Source organism: Phyllopteryx taeniolatus, chromosome 9 (genome assembly GCF_024500385.1).
Source record: "Phyllopteryx taeniolatus isolate TA_2022b chromosome 9, UOR_Ptae_1.2, whole genome shotgun sequence".
In the NCBI taxonomy this organism is placed as follows: Eukaryota; Metazoa; Chordata; class Actinopteri; order Syngnathiformes; family Syngnathidae; genus Phyllopteryx; species Phyllopteryx taeniolatus.
In genome coordinates, this window is record NC_084510.1 from 28,715,407 (window position 1) to 28,732,598 (window position 17,192).

The window sequence follows — 17,192 nt, forward strand, 5'->3', positions numbered from 1 at the left end:
AAGAAAAAAAGAAAGAGAGAGAGAGAAGCACGGTGTCGTCTCGTAATGTTGCTCAAGAGTAATCCTGACACGTCCGGGAGATTTTAATAAAGGATTTTTTTTTATTTTTTTTTTAGCGTAAAAGGCAGCCCGGTTTTTGAAACAGCTGCATCATGACGAGCTGTCACATCGTCGCCTCGGCTCGCTTTCTGGGATCTTCTTCCCCGCCTTCCACAATGCAGCTAATCAGCCCCGCTTTGAATGCCAAGATTCCCGGAGGAAGACGAGTGCGCACCTGCAGACTACTGCTGCTGCTGCTGCTGCTGCGAGACGGACAATCCGAGCTGGAAGGAAACAGTCCGCTTCTTCCCGGGCGAGCTCCGAGGCTGCTGTGACGATGTGCTCGGTGGGAAGGAGAGAGACGATAGGGCGAAAGGGGATTTCTTCTTCCACCAGGTGACGACGTCAAATGTAGTATGTGTCATTCTCCGCGACACACACTAGTATCAAACTAGCGGACCAAATACAATTTAGACATACAGAATTCACCTCATATCGTCAGCAGTGTGGACGATATTGAAGGCAACAACGTCACTCAATCATTGTGAACACAGTGAGCTAGCGTACATGCTACAAATTAGCTAGCAGAAGTTAAACTTTCTATTAACAGGCGTAAGGTTACGCGTCATTGGCTCTCTTGGAAGGTAAAAGTTATTAGCCAACCGTTTGGAGTGTAAATAGGGGGGGGGGGGGGGGAATGTAATTTAATGTAAAATCATTGAGTTAAAATCTGTGTACTCTGTCTAAATTCGCTAGCAAAAGTTTGTTTTGAATAAGCTAAAGCTACGGTGGCTGGGAAGTGCAAAACAAACATTGTGAAACACGTTTGCAGGATCAGAAAAACTAACAAAAGTCGAAACAAATTAAGTTTCAGAAAACAAATGAAAAAGCTGAAACGCTTACATTTAAGAAAACAAAGTAAAGTTGAAACACATTTACATTTAAGGAAACAAATGAACAAAACGTGAAACAAATGTACATGAACAAAAACAGAAAACATTTCAGAAAGCAAATGAACAAAACCCGAAACAAATTTACCTTTCAGGAAACAAATTTCAAAAAGATGAAAAACGTTTACATTTGAGAAAACAAATTAACAAGACATGAAACAAATTACAAGTGACACAAACAAGAAAGTGAACGTACCATAATTCATGCGTTATTAGGACCTGAACTGAACTATGGCGCAAGCGTGCGTGGTTCTGAAACTGTTTCCATGAAAGGCCGATCGGTCGACCACGGGTTTTGACGCGATTTGTAATTTTAATCTCCGTCGCATTAACTTGTCTATTTGTTTTCTAAAATTTAAAAGTATTTCCGATTTTGTTAACTTGTTTTCTGAAAGGTAAGGCGTTTAAACTTTTGTTCATTTGTTTTTTGAAATGTAAATTTGTTTAGTTCATTTCTTTTCTGAAATGTAAATGATTTCAACTTTTCTTAATTTGTTTTCTGAAAGGTAAAGGTTTTTCACAATTTGTTATATTGTTTAGCACTTCCCAGCTAGCGTACGGGTCCCTTGAAAGGCACTAAATACATTCAAGTTATTATAACAGTTTGTAGTTTATAAAGAGCCAAACAATAGATTTCAAACGACCGTATGTGGTGTTGTCACAATACCAAAATTGTGACTTTGATACATACCCGCATAAAGTACGTCGATACCGGCCCTGAAATGATACCATGGCAAAAACCTGTCAGTAAAATTAGTGTAATAATATCTGACAAAACAACTTCAAAATCTTAATTCATTAAAATTTTATTCATAAACACAAAACTTAACATTTCTAAACACTATTGAACATTTGAGGAGTTTTTTTGTATACAATTTTACATATACAGTATTATATAATATACACTGTAGGTGAATATGTGAGTGTGTATCCACAGGTGCAAGAGAGTTGATATGTGGTATGATAAAGGTAATCCTGACTCTGCAACATGTAACTAGTAACTACTCGAGTAGTTTATGTGTAATCCTTCAGAACAACAAACGGAAACATAAGCACAAGTCTCAAACAATATAGCATGCATTTTTTATAACATATTAGAATTGTTCAGACTCTTGAATAGTCTCGTAAAATCAAAATGGCAGAAATTAATCACTGGACTAAACTAGAGGACCATTAACGTACGGTACATTAAATGATGGGGAAGAATGTTAATTGTTAAAGTTGGTTTTTTGAGGGTGCGGGGGGATTGTTTGTCTACCATGACTTACCCTTAGATGAGTCTAGCAATTGTAGTTAACATTTTGTGGTGAACTCGATGGGTATGGTGTTTTTTTTATTTATTTATTTATTTTTATTTCTCAGGTGACCGCATAAAAAAAGAGGGGGAAAAAAAGTGTCAACAAGGATCCTAAAGACAATGCAGCAAAAGTGTCTGTCTAGAATCAAGGCCATAAAGAGCTAACAGGTAACAGGTGTGGCACCGGGAGGGGTTCACGTGTACCATTGGTTGGCTAGTGCTGCACTGGGCGTGGCCGGTGAAGTGAAATCGCGCCATGCTGCACTATTTGCATACACTGGCCACTCATGCCACAGTAGCATCTGCTCCATTTGCACACTGATTGAGGAGTATCTGTAACATTTGCACAACCAACATTGTCCCAGATTATCGCGCTACTCGTCACTTTAAACCGCATACACTCCTTGAAGTCTCAGCGCCCTTTGCACAATGGTCATTGCACCGGACTATTGCAATATTAGTCATTCGAACTGCTCTAAGTGCTAGAGGACTCTGCATCTTTTTGCACAATTGTCAAAAAAAAAAATAATAATAATGTACCGGCATTACCAGATAACTAGCAACCCTTTACTGCTCAGTGACTGTTTTTTTTTTTTTGTCAATGTCTTTCTGTCTCCAAAGTGTTCTGTAAATTGACTGTCTGTTGTCGTTGTCCTGTTGTCCAACTACCGGAGACAAATTCCTTGTGTGTTTTTTGGACATACTTGGCAAATAAACATGATTCTGGTTCTGATACCTAGAAAGGTTGGCAGTTGCTCATTGGAATATTTTTAGTCGTGGCCATATTCAAAAAATGGGATCAGGTCATTTTGGTCAACCATTTCTTCCTGTAGTTGAAACTTGTTGGGAACATTTTGGAGGTAATGTAAGCACAAAAGACCTCAGGTCAAAATCGATTTGGATTAGGTTTTTCTTATTTTTTTTCCCATAGGAGATAGGAGAAATCCAAGTCAGCTGTTCCAGGCTCAAACTGTCACTGTCATGCAATGTTTAGACAGACAAATTTTAAAGTAATATTTCATCCACTGTGAAAATTAAAATTTATTTAAAAAAAAAAACAAAAAAAAAACCTCAATATCTTATTCTTTGAAGCATTATATTCCCAACTCAACTTTATTTTTAGCACTTTAAAAAGTGCAGCTGTGCTGTACATGGAACATAATAATCATAAAAAGTAAAAATAAATACATACATGAATAATATTTTCTAATAAACATTTACGTAGCTGGTGTCAGGCCAAAACCTCCTATGTTCAAATTTGATCAATTGAACGTTTTTTTTCACAAATCTATACAGTACCATTGTTCAGTCCCCACGTGGGTCATTAGAAATTATTGACCAATGTAAAGTGTTGAAAATGGCCTGCTCCCTTTGACGATACCATGTTAATAGCTCAACAAACATAGAGCTCCCTTCACATTGGCATTTGACATACAAAAGGTCCGGCGTTTGAGTCCCTCTCGCTGTCCTCTCTCTCTCTCACTTGACTTCATTGCGGGCTTTCTTTTTCGGGATGCATTCCATGCCGAGTAGATGCCAGACAGCTCCATTTAGGGGTGGAGCACCTCGCGTAAGTAGCGTCGTAGAAAAATAACATTTTCCGCCCCACCAAAAACAATATCACTGCTAAAACGCCGTCATTGTAAAAGTAGTACAAAAGAGCGTGGAAAGCACAAATAAAGGAGAATGTTAACTCACAGGTGCCTCTTTTAACCTTTTCCCACGCAAACCAGTAGTAATATAAATCATCTGTTCTGTCACCATCACACAATTTTAATTTTAAGTGGAATTGTAACTTTTTTTTTAACTACTGTAAATCATGAAATCAACAAAACACATAATTTTCATTTCTTGAGGCTGCTCAATCTTTGTCGATTTGCTATCGTAACTATTGAACAGGTTTAACATTAACGTTTGTCAGCCCCAACCATTTTCTGAGCAAATCAGGGAGGAACGATCACGCCGATAATTGGGCCTTTGCTGACTTTGACCAGAACGGGGGGGGGAAATGCTCAAATTCGGCCCAATTGTTGATATGTGTGTAGTCCGCTATTGTCAAATAGATGCACCGATGACATGGCAACAAGGCAATACAGGGCGGTGATGCCACTGCCAGATCTGTTATCGAAGCCACATTTGCCAAAGAGGCAAGAGGAGTTCACCCGTGAAATTGTTCAGAATTCCCTCCATAATTGCCATTTGCCACAGCGTCAGCTGCGACAATGGGACAGTCCTCTGCACAGCCTGCTTCTCGTATTGATTAGCAGTTGCCGAGAAGATGAGCAATACTCTGACGAAGCATGATGCGCCCGTGACACACGTTTGATGTCACGGTAGATATTACATTTCACGGCAAGATAGAAGAAAAGGATGTGCACGTTTGAAGCATATTTATTTATTCATTTATTTATTCATTTCTCTGCTGCTTTTTGTCATTTGGTGCAACATGGCCTTAATTGCTCCTGATCACGCTTTTATTCGAGGAGGTCCGTGGTTTGCAAGTCGTGTATAGAAAGCAGAGTGGTTTTTGGGGGGAAATGAAGTCATTTATTGGTAGCACTTGTGCTACAAGGAAACGTACTTAATTCATTATGGAGTAAGGGGGGATCTAAAAATAGAAGCTCTTTTTCCATGCAAGATCACTCTATAAAGCAGCAAAGCCAGAGTAATTCTGCTATTGTGGGCTTTATTTGCATTCAATTTTAGAGAGGAAAATTCTCTTTGAAAAAATAACAGTAAAGAACCTTAAACTCTGAGACTCCTAAGCTGCGTTGATTTGACATGATTACACATGATTGTAAAAACATTTTGGTTATAAAAGTGTGACGAGTATTGCTTTTGAACAATAATTTCTTTTAGAAACAATTATTACCTTTGAAATGATGACAACTGCCAATAAATCAAATGCATCAGTAAAATGTAATGGATTTTCAAAATGAAATCCACTGGAGTAAGTCTCTACCGTTACTGATCAAATTATACGACGATGACCCATTAGTTCACAAAATCCACAGTACGGTTCGTATCTCAGTTTTGTGGTTTTTCGGTTCGGTTCGGTTCGGTCCCCCCCACTGGCGAATGAATTTAGATCAGGAAAAACGTCATTCGAGGCAGAAAAACTTCCATCCGCACCCTCCTCCCATGTCGACGACTGGTTTTCAAGGGGCATCAACCAAGCCTTGTGTGCTCTGGACTACGACACACCTTTGCACGCCACTGCTGAGTTAACTTTACAGGACTCAATGTAACTAAAGGTGACTAAGATCTCACATTTTGGCTCACGACTCATAAAAAAATGGACCAAGTCATGGCTTGTAACTTGAAAAATACGTTGGGACCCTCGTAAGTCAAGGTTCCACTGCACTTGGCAAAAAGGTCAAGGAGGAGCCAAAGCATGGCTAACAAGTGGTTTGTTTAGGAAAAAACACTATTTGATGACTTGCCCTTTTAATATTTCATTTGCATAACAGCGTTTGATGAGCAATAATCTCCCATTTCTTGGCTCGCTCGGTACAGACGGCCTTTTACTCGGGGCCAAGGCTGAACGGATCAAGCTGCCACCAACTCGGGAGGAAGCTGGCAAGGATCGCAGGACGCACAGGAAGCGAGACCCTGAGGACGGGAGTCGATTTGCGGGGGGCCGCCGTGCCGACACACCCCGAAACCCGCATTCTCAACTGTTGTCTTGGCACCTGTCCACGAAGTGACCTCATCAGATAAACGGAAGGTGACATACAAGGTCTCCACAGACAGATGGTCATTATTTGTAATAATGAGAATATGCCCAGACAAATGCATACTACCTCAGTGGGCGATGATCATTATCAGTCAAGGGCGCCTTTATTGACAGCAAAAGGGATCGCTGAACAGAACGCCTCCCACTCTGTCCTCTACCTCGAGTAATATTACACTGTGGCGTGTGTGAAGGTAACGCTGACACATTCAGCAGAACCCGCTACGACTGTCGTGCATGCCAAGCTTCCCGGGGAATTGTCCCTTTTCCAAATAAATTGTGCAAAAGTAACAAGGGCAGAACACTGACATTTTTACTTTGGCTTTTACGTGTGACAGGGACTGCCCGCTTAGTGTCTGACGCCGCAGCAGGCATTGGGCCAATCCGCTATATTTCTATTGCAAGCTACTTTGATATCAGTGCCTGTTCGGAGCAAATGAAGGACAAAGAGGCTGTCAAAGTAGCGCCATCTCCCCATTACCAGTTGAGCTTATCTCAGAAGGTGCTTTTGTGTCGAAAAGTCTTTTTTTGCGGCTACGTTACTTCCCTCTGCTCGACTGGTTCTCAGTGTCTTCAAGGATTTGTTCTTTATTCGTACAAGAACTCTATTTACTCAGTATGGCGTCCACTCTGCGGTGTCTTTGGTCACGGACAACTGGACTTTTCTTGTATGTTGAAGATGTTTCAGAGTTTGACAACTCTTGCAAACCAGTGACCCTCCCTATCTGGAATTTGGACGTCATTGTCCTCAAAGTAATGTCCCTTCATTTGGAGATCCAAAAGAACCGCCGACTCTGGAGCTGCAGAAGCTGCTCTCCGATGTTGTGCCATGTGAGCACCCCCAGGGGACACAAACACCAGAGGCATAAATAGGGAAACTCCACACCTAAAAATGAAGAAGCCTTTTGCATTACAGGGGAAATGTCTTCAACAAACAAGAAAAGTCCACTTGCCTTGACTCACCGTTTTGTGGATTACCATGACCCGGATGACTGCATGAGAATCGACATAGACATTTTGGTCACCGGGCTGAATGTTGAGGCCCATTTCCAACCAACGTTGCCTCTCCTTCGTGTCAAAGCAAGAACTGTACCGATTTGGAATGACTGTGATCCAGAGTATGGGAACAAGTTGCTAGAGAGTTGCCAGTTGACTTCCCTGCAATGAACCTGTGCACTTGAGCAAGGCACCAAAGCCTTTCTGCGGGTCCATTGTTTCTACATTCAGTGGCAATTAGCATTCAGTATCAATGAAATGATATTAATATGTGTTGAGATCACAGTTTGTGGTATATTTACAGTAAAAACTATTAAAATAGGCAATTATAAAAATTTTTAGGGGTGGTGTCAATTACTCATATTTTTTCCGCTGTTCGCGCCACGGCTCTTTCCCTGTACTATACTTTTCCTGCAACATACATTCGCCTACTTACTGCAAATAGTTCTCTCCCCACCAGTTGCTCAAATTAAAACACTAACGTGTACAGCTTAACCAAATGTAATACTTTCCTCTGTTGTGGAGTAATATGTTTTGTTGTTCTGTTTGTTGGCATTTGTCTGAATGTTCCCCAGCTGAGGCGCTCCCTCGCCCCTTTTAATGTCTGACTCCAGGAGAAATTAATCTTAATTACTTCTTTTCCATATAAGCTAATTAAATATTCGCATGAAAGCCTCCCTCTCACTTCCAAACCCACTCCCGGTCCTCTTCCCCTTCACTTGCTTTCTTTTGTTCTTTCTTGTTCTTTTTTTTTTTTTTTTTTTTTTGAATTTACAAAGACAAAGTAAATCGCATTGTGTCCCTGCATATAACAGATATGGGGGGGAAAGTGGAGCCAGTCTACAATTTGACATGATTGGAATTAGCTCTCATTGTAGAGGTAATTGAAAATGAAATAGCTGGCAGTAACTTTTCATAACTGTCCATAAAAAGTGCTTTACAGGGATAGTTACAATAAATTAGCTCAGGCTGGTTTGGACGTGAAGACCTGTGTAGGATGCCAACGTGGATGTTTTTTTTTTGTTTGTTTTTTTTTTCATGCAAAAAGCGGGGTTCAGCCACACTGAAAATCAGGCCAAATTTGAGCATTTTCTCCCTTAACAATCAAAATCAGCAACACCCAGATTACCGGATTAACCTGCAAGATCATCCCATGGTGTGGGGTTTGTTAAGAATGATTTTTCAGGGCAGACAATTGGAAATGTTAAACCTCTAAGGTAAATAGTCTGGAGTACATCACACACTATACGAGCAGAAAGAACACACATGCTGATTTTTTGAAATCTGTTTGTATGTAACCCAGTGCAATGTGCAAAATGACAACAAATTCATTTTACACTTCAGTGGGTTACATAAAAACCGATTTGATCATGTTAACTGATTTTTAAAATGTGAAAGACCCCACATTTGATAGGGGGGAAAAATCAGCATGTGAGTCACGTTTTGAAATTTTCCCCCTTTAGACACAATTCCTTTTTAGATTTTTTTTTTTTTTTTTTTAATGAGCCAACCATCCACAATCAGTATCTTCAACCTTGTTGGACCGAGTGAAACACAAAGAGAATGAATGAATTGAGTAAATCTCTGTGCAGCGAGTGTGTGTGCGTGCGTGCGTTTATGAATTCAACCCCTTCTATTTTGGGAGAAATATGAGGAAATCTCCCGATATTCTTGTAAAGGAGAACAGGAGAGGAACTGTATCACATCCTACACTGACAACCATCTGCTGATATGCTTATGCTACTTAAGGGGAATATGAAACGTACAGTATATGCTGACATATATTATGACCATACTGTATGCTGGTCACAATATTAGGTACACTTGCACACTTTATTGTGTGTACACCTGAGCAATTTAATACTTTTTCTGATACATGAAAACTTCTTCCTTTACAAAGAAAACAAATGGCTCCGTTTTTTTGCACTGACACTGAAGTGTTCATTTAACACTACGCTTATTATTATTGTGAAATGCACTTAATATCACTGGCCTATTTCTAATCGTTTAACTGTGACTAAGTAAGTTAAGGTATGTGTTACCAAACAATTTTCCCGTAAGGAGATGATTCAATATATCAAGCTGTTGCCACCATAATCACTTGAAGTGTACGTATAGGTAATGTTTTAAGTCACAATTTTTGCATTCGAAGCTACCGCTCAGGTGTCAAAATAAGGTAACGGGTGTATAATATACTCCACACAGAAATTCCTTCATTATGGATAGCGACCTTTTGCTGCTTAAGTCGTATTGTACTGAACAGCCAGGAAAAACACGTACGTGTTTTACCTTTTGTCGCTACGCTACCATAGCATTCCGTGACGGGAAAAGCCAAAGAAAAACCAATCATACTTACTTCAGAAACTCACTGAGCATCAAGCACTGCCTGTAACTAGCAAAGCTTTTAAACTCTGAAATGAGATGGCATTGTTTTACATGAAAAGACACTCTCCTCCCAAAGCAATGAAATTGGTTGAAAGTTAATTTTCTCCTAACTCTTGTAATGGAGACAGTAGTCATGCATGACAGTAAGATTCCACAGACCAGTGAAGCTGTCTAATTCGCGGCAGTCTGATTGGGAGATTACATAATACAGTAGATGCGGAAAGAAGACGTTTGCCACAAGCGTGTCTTCCCTGGTTTGCGTTTGTCTACAGGCAATGCACATGGCACACTGCTACCATCTTCATGCGGACATTTTTGTACAGGGTGATTGAAAAGTAACTCCCTATTTTAAAATACTTATTTATTCATATGTTGTAATATTTTTCTCAATTTTTTTTGTGTGTATGTTCCACGATTAAAGGAGCAAGTCTATTCTACCAAACCAATGACTTTGGAAGAACTTGAAGGGCGAATACGAGGAGTTGTGTCTTCCATCCCACAAGAGTTTCTTGTGAAATCAGTGGATGCGGTTCCCAGGCGGCTTGAGAAACTGGTGGCTCATGCTGGCGCCCATATCCAATTTTAAAGAAAACTCCATGCAATACACTTTCTTCTCGTGTAAGAATTATAGTTCAGAAATAATTGACAAGTACTTAAAAATAGGGAGTTACTTTACAATCACCCGGTACAATTGACTTTGTTTGTTATATATAATTGGGTCTCTGAAGTGCCTGCCCCTCCAACAAGAAACATCCGACCAGAAAAGGGCACTGGATTTGTTGCTAAATTGCTTTTTAGAAAGAAGAAAAAAAAAAAAGGGGTCGGAAAAGTCGCTACACTGACAGCACTGACTAGCCATTTACTTCGTTCTGCACCTGGTCATCATGGTAACGAAAACGATAACAGACGTTTGCCTGAGACAGAAGTGCCCCCTAAAAAACTGAGTGATTTCAAATAGAGTGGGACAAATGGATTTTTCAAATGGACAAGTTTGCTGTCATTTTTTTTTTAGCCTTATTGTATTTTGACCGAAGAATTTCAAAGATCTTTTATTAAGATAGCTGGAAACTGTTTTAAATTGTTACCCCAAAAATACAAAATGTGTCTCATTTAAATACGTATTGATTTAATTAAAATACATAACAATCTGTACTGTCATAAAAAAAAAAAAATGTTGTCATCACATCACCTTATTCGATCAACCTGACGCGCCCTCTGCTGAAAGCGGCTAATTGACGTAGTTATTTTCTCAACTTGTCCCCTTGGGAATAATTAGGGTGACAGGTATAAACGTGAACTGATCGGCACAAGCTGCTCTTACGTGCTTTAATTAGTCTCGAACATCCTGTACAACGGCATACACATTTCACACACGGTTCATTAAAAAACATTCTTAATTTGTCTGCATCTTTTCTGCCTGGACTACCTAATGAATATTTGTAATTAAAATGTGATCCTTTAAGCAGACAGCGTGGCAATGTTAGGTCATTTTATTTTTCCTTTAATAACCATCCACCCATCCATTTTCTATACCGCTTATCCTCACTAGGGTCGCGGGCTGCTACAGCCTATCCCAGCTATCTTCGGGCAGGAGGCGGGGTACACCCTGAACCGGTCGCCAGCCAATCGCAGGGCACATAGAAACAAACAACCATTCGCACTTACATTCACACCTACGGGCAATTTAGAGTCTTCAATCAACCTACCCCGCATGTTTTTGGGATGTGGGAGGAAACCGGATTGCCTGGAAAAAACCCACCCAGGCACGGGGAGAACATGCAAACTCCGCCCAGGCGGGCCCGGATTTGAAACCCGTTCCCCAGAACTGTGAGGCAGATGTGCTCACCGGTCGTCCACCGGCTCTTTAATAACCTCTACTTCTAATTACTCAGGGAGGGAAGTTTGCTGTTAAACATGTATGGTGGCAGTTTTGCATTAGGGGCATTGCCCCACCAGAACCAGCAGAGGGCACTGTGATGAATAAAGTGAGTGTTTTTCTAAGAATTTATATGTAATAAAATGTAGTGATTCTAATCCAAAATTTCATTTTTTTTAATTTGTATTTTAAAATAAACTAAGTAACATTTAATCAATTGTTTTGCACTTTTTGTCTGTCAGTTATCTTTGGCCTTTCTTTATTTTGGCTTTTGAACAGTTTGTGACTTCTTTCTAATTACTCGGAAGGGTTTGCTGTAAAAAAAAAAAAAATGGACAGAAGCAGTTTTGCATCAGGGGCAGTGCCCCGTCAGAACCAGCAGAGGGCGCTGTGGTGAAAAAAGTAAGCTGTTTTTAATGCCTTTACATATTACGGTTTGGTACATACCTTTTTTAAGGTCATATTCAGTTCACACTGGGTATAGTAAGGGAACAGAATGCAAAACATAAAACTGTTTTTCTATTTAGTCAACAGGAGCAGATTTAATAACATTCCTTTTATGTAAAAATAGCAAACTGCTACCAGTGAATTCTTCCATCAATGACAGCTTTTCAAATAAACACAACAACCTGTATGTACATGTTTAAGCAATATCGAGGGAGTGATGCACTCCATCACTGATCACGGCTGTGATTCAGTCGTTGGCAAGAGGTGGCAGACTGACATCATGACCTTGAGTGTGATATCACTTTTATACAGGTTCCACAAGGGCCATTTATGAGTTAACAGTATTAAGCGACAACAACTTATGAAGGAATCAGTTATTCACCGCCGCCAACACAAACAGTGGCATAAGCTGCAGAGTTAGTCGTTAGCGCGACATGCTAACAAAAAACTGTATTTTTGCACTTCAGCGACCAGTTCAGGGTGTACCCCGCTTCTCACCTGAGGTTAGCCGAGATAGACTCCAGCGCATCCGTGACCCTCGTGAGGATAAGCGCTTCAGAAAATGGATGGATGGACTGATATTCACCTCGGTGTGATATCATGTCAAACACGTTCACAAATTATTCATGTACCATTACACCACCTCTAAACTATGTTTATACAGATAAATGTATACAAGTAATTTATGTCATAAGCCCTAGAGTACATGTTTTTGGGAGTCTTTTACTTGTCAGTCTGCCACTCCCCCTATCCTTTTTCTGCTATTGAACACAGCATTGTTAGCGGCTTATGCCTTTTTTTTTTTTTCCATTTGTGAATTCTTCCTGATTACGTTGCCTGCTTGTGACTATAATATGTCTCAGTTGTTGTGAAGCTTTACAGTGTCGTCCAGATTATTTGTTGACTGCGTGGAGAAATTAGAGGTTCAGACAGTAACCAACAGTACAGTACTGGCGTTTTGCTGGAATGTGGCTTGTGCACCGCCACTTTTTTTCCATCCAAACACCAGGGACCGTGCGCTAGTACCCAGCAGCATAACCCCAGTGGAGAGAGAAAGAGCCGAGCAACAAGATGGAGTAAAAGCAGCAGCAGCAACCTCCTGCAACACAAAGATGGATGACCGCGACTCCACTGGAATCAATCAGGCACTTGTAGCCACAGCAGATCATCTTTCCCCTACCCGGCAGTGTGCATCCCCCCAACCCTGGTAATACACACAAGCCCACTACTTTTACAGGACCTTTACAGCGAAGATGTAGTGTAGACTGAAGCAAGACTCAGGAGAGAAACGTGACTGCAAAAGTGAAGCTGTAGAGCGAAAGAGCGAGAGAGAGACAGACAGAGAGGCATGATGATGTTGGTGTCGGTGGTGTTGCTCGCATCGATTGTTTTCACTGCGGTGTAATTGCAATTAAAGCTTGCGAGCAAGCCAGTCGATCACTTTCCTCACACATTTCCTGCACCACACAGATAGGTGGATGATGGATGGATGTCATCCGTAAACTACAAAGTTTTGAGGCAAAAGGTATTTTCAAAAACATCTTTTGTGAGGCTAAATGTGTATTTATATAATTGACATAATTAACCTAAAACAGTAAAAGTTTCATCTGAGTTCATGTCAGACAGTGGTAAAAAAGCATATATATATATATATATATATATATGTGTGTGTGTGTGTATATATATATATATATATGCACGATCAGGATTTTAGGGGACCATCACCGATCAGCGAGTTTAAAAAAACGATAACCGAACACCGAGCCGATCACAAGATGGCGCAATGTGTCTATTTAAATGACCTGTTCATTTACTGTATATACTTGTGTACTTAATTGCTCCCAAAAATTATATTTACAATAAATAATGTATCTTTGTTCCTCTATTTATGGCAGTGAGGCATAGTGACAGACAGAACAAATGAATGCTCTTCTATTAGATGGCAGGAAGTACATACAGTAATTAATGTATCCACTTTTTGTGACATTTTTCTTTGTTGGTGTGCCGTGAGATTTGTCAATTGTAAAATATGTTCCTGGGCTCCATAAAGGTTGCAAATCACTGCTCTCGTCAGATTGAGTATTCTAATCCGTCAGGTCAAACCAACATTACAACATGACAGAAATAATCGGTGCTAACTTACTGAAATTAAATTACTTTATTGTGATTCAATTACTTCATCCACAGCAAAACTTCAGAGCACAGAAAAATTCTTCCACTAAGACAATAAACTTTCTCTCACTCACGTGCAAGACATTTTTATGGGAACCAAACAGGGCGTTCATTATCAACGGGGAAGCGGTATCAAGAGCAAACATCTTTAATTAACACATCCCCCAACACTCCCTGACTTTGATCTTGACGTTCCATGCGCGTAAGCAGAGGTTACCATGGCGATGGCGGTTAGGACTCGATACGTGGACAAGATGTCCCCCGTCGACGAGGAAGCGACGTGGCGTTTAATCCCTACCGTCCCCTTCACCCCCAACACCCCCCTCCCCCTCATCTCGTCTCGGGGCCCGCTCAATTAACACACAGGCCGGATATCGCCGTAATGGCCCGATAAGGGAGAAATCCCAAATCCATCCACTTTTAATGACTTCCTGTCTAATTAAGAGACTTCTGTTAAAGACAAACACATTAGGGATCTTTCCACTGATCAGAAACCTATTGTCGGGCATATCGGCACTTCTGGCTTTAAAGAGCGCTAATACATATTTTACTTTTTAGAGTACTGCTGTGGCAAGATCATCTGTTAATCCTTCCACCATTCTAGACCAGTGTGGGAGAAATCTTTTTGGAGTCAATTCTCACACTGGAGTAGTTATGTGGACTGTTTTGCTTTCTGACATTAAAAACTTAAAACTGTATGGGAAATTGACTTTTTAATTACTTGTATGCAAATAGTTGGGACTCTGAAGTGCCTTACCCACCCATCAAATGTGAAATTTCACAACCAAATACAATGGCGCCTTGACTTGCAAGTTTAATTTATTCCCATTTAAAAAAATATATATAATGTGTTTTTTAAATAAGATTAATAACACTCAATAATATTGTCCTTTATGAAAAACATACAGTAACAACACAATTAAAGAGTGTTAAAAAAACAGATTTCGTGCTTTAATTTAATTAATTGTGCCGCTCCTTCTATTGTGTACACCTTGGCCACCAGGAGGCGGTATAATATAAAACCACCACATCGTTGATATATTTTTATGTTATCTTCCTGTTTCTGAAAATGTCCCCACCGTGTAGTAACAGTGGGGCTAATTTACGTTAAAAAAAAAAAAAAAAAAACTCACACAGAGTTTCTCCGCTCATGACTTGGCAGCTAGGCTGGGCGAAGATCCGCCATTTTTAAGCCACGGCCAGACAACACTGTCTGAAATGCTATTATGTCAAAACAAAAAGGTAAGCAGAGCTGCACTGAGATTTGCTTTCTGCTGTGTAATAGTGTAATGCAAACTGCTGTTTATAAGTATGCTTTGTGGAGGGGAGATGACACCAGAGCCACATTTTCCCACGCTTATTTCCTCGAGCTTGTCAGTTTCAAGTAGAAATCGTGAGGGCAGTGATGTAAATATTAACTAAGACTTTGCCCGCAGTTTCATCATTTCAACTGGAGAGGTGCAAGAAAAATTGATCTTTATTTGGAAGGTTTGGGTGAGAGTGAAGCTCAGACTAAATTAGCACGCTTGGTGTCACACTCAGTTTTTTTTCCCCCCTTCACCCACAATATGTTCTTTTCCCACAAGCACAAAAGTATCCAAATTAGTCCTATTAAGTGACTTCGATTTTACACACAAAACATTTTCGAAAACACACACACACATAGTCTGGCTTTCTTAGTAGAACTAAACAAGTTGACAACAGAAGGGATCGTAATGCAAAATGTTTTGGTTTTTTTGTTGTTGTAGAAAACACATGCACACTGAGTAGCAATTCAAGATGATCGTTCAGCTGCACAGAAGTCAGCTATGTGAACCACTACACAAAAAAAATAGCTAAAGCAGACCTTCCGAAATGAACGTTTCGCAAGGAAATTACTCAAAAAACAGCACTATAAAGATTATGAGTTATTTATACTCTTTTATACATATATACATACATATATTTCCCTAAACCCCGAAACGCTTTGAAATGATGGCGTCTCTGGTTGTCATGGTAACAAAAGTGACATTCTGCATTTGCATGAAATAAAACCACCGAGCCAGAACTGAGGGATTTCAACCATAATGTGACAAGTGGATATGAGGGGAACTGCAGTTCTTTATCCTTTGTGTATTTTGACGGAAGAAGGGTAACATTTTGTAAATTGTGAAAACATAACTGTATTATACGTTTCCTTTAAATAAGACTGGCTGTAATTGCTCATGTAATATAGAATCAACAGTCATGATTTTCAGTCTAGTAGTAACACTTTAACACGTCAAGCATTCTCTCTCTTCTCGTCAATGGTGTACCACAGGGAAGCTACCTCTACCCCATGTATTTTGACATGGTACAAAAGGTGCGTACGTGCAAAAATGTGGCGTCCGTTCTTTTTCACGGCAAAGTTCAGATGTATCAATAAAGTGACATGACCGTGGAAATGTGCGGTGGCTGGCGTACGCACGTTTCAGCAGCTTTTGGTGCTTTGGCGACACTTGGAGATGATGCTGGGAAACTGTTCTTATAAATCTGCACACCAGAGACATGAATAATTAGCACTGATGAACAACTCATGCCCGGCAACATTTGATTTCAACAATGCGGTTGAGGCAAGGACTGAGAATTCATTTGTTAACCAGTGTATTTAATGAACCACTGATATTTGTGAGGACACCTATTAATTGATCAAGGCGATCACTTATGTCGCCTATTGCCCTCACAATCGCTTCGTGACTCCAGCACATGCAATGAAAAAAGAGTCCTTTGAATTTACTTCATTTGAACATGTACATCCGGTTGCACATGATTAAAATGTGTATTGTGTTATTAACCTTGTGGGGTGATCATAGTCAGCCACATGCCCTCTCATCACCCCTGAGAGAGCAGCATCACCCACGATCTCTCCTCGAACGGGGTGAGGCCCTCCGCGCGGGTTCTTCCGCCTTTTCTTGGCCACACTGTGGTGGTGGGCAGCTGTCCTCTGCTTCACATCCACCTTAATGTCTGACCACTTCTTTTTTAGTTCAGCGTGTGTGCGCTATTCTGTCTCCACAGCATCGACAGCCGCACACGCGCTGTCCCATTCGCTCCTCTTTCGTGTGTTGTTAACGCCGGAGGACAGCGTGCCAAAGAGGATTTTCTTGCGTGCCTCCACTTCATCGAGCAACTTCACATTCAGAAAAAATATTTTTCTTCATTACCTTGTTCATTTTCCTTTTTTATTCTGATCATGAAGAGATCGGCATCTCAGGTTCAGGGTTCATTTAAATATGATTTGCATATTCAAATGTGGGCATGGACAGGGAGGAGTCGGCT

The 17,192-nt window shown here is 40.3% G+C and overlaps 2 long non-coding RNA genes across 2 annotated transcripts; one reads left to right on the forward strand and one right to left on the reverse strand.

The window, feature by feature from the left end:
* Positions 1-3: 3 nt before the first annotated feature.
* LOC133483599 (uncharacterized) lies at positions 4-7,716 on the forward strand. The gene is made up of 3 exons (XR_009790152.1): positions 4-435; positions 2,352-2,454; positions 5,803-7,716. It is a non-coding gene; the product is annotated as an uncharacterized LOC133483599 (long non-coding RNA).
* On the reverse strand, positions 357-2,399 carry LOC133483600 (uncharacterized). Its single transcript, XR_009790153.1, has 3 exons — positions 2,258-2,399; positions 1,681-1,706; positions 357-490 (listed from the first exon to the last, which is right to left on the reverse strand). It is a non-coding gene; the product is annotated as an uncharacterized LOC133483600 (long non-coding RNA).
* Positions 7,717-17,192: the final 9,476 nt, after the last annotated feature.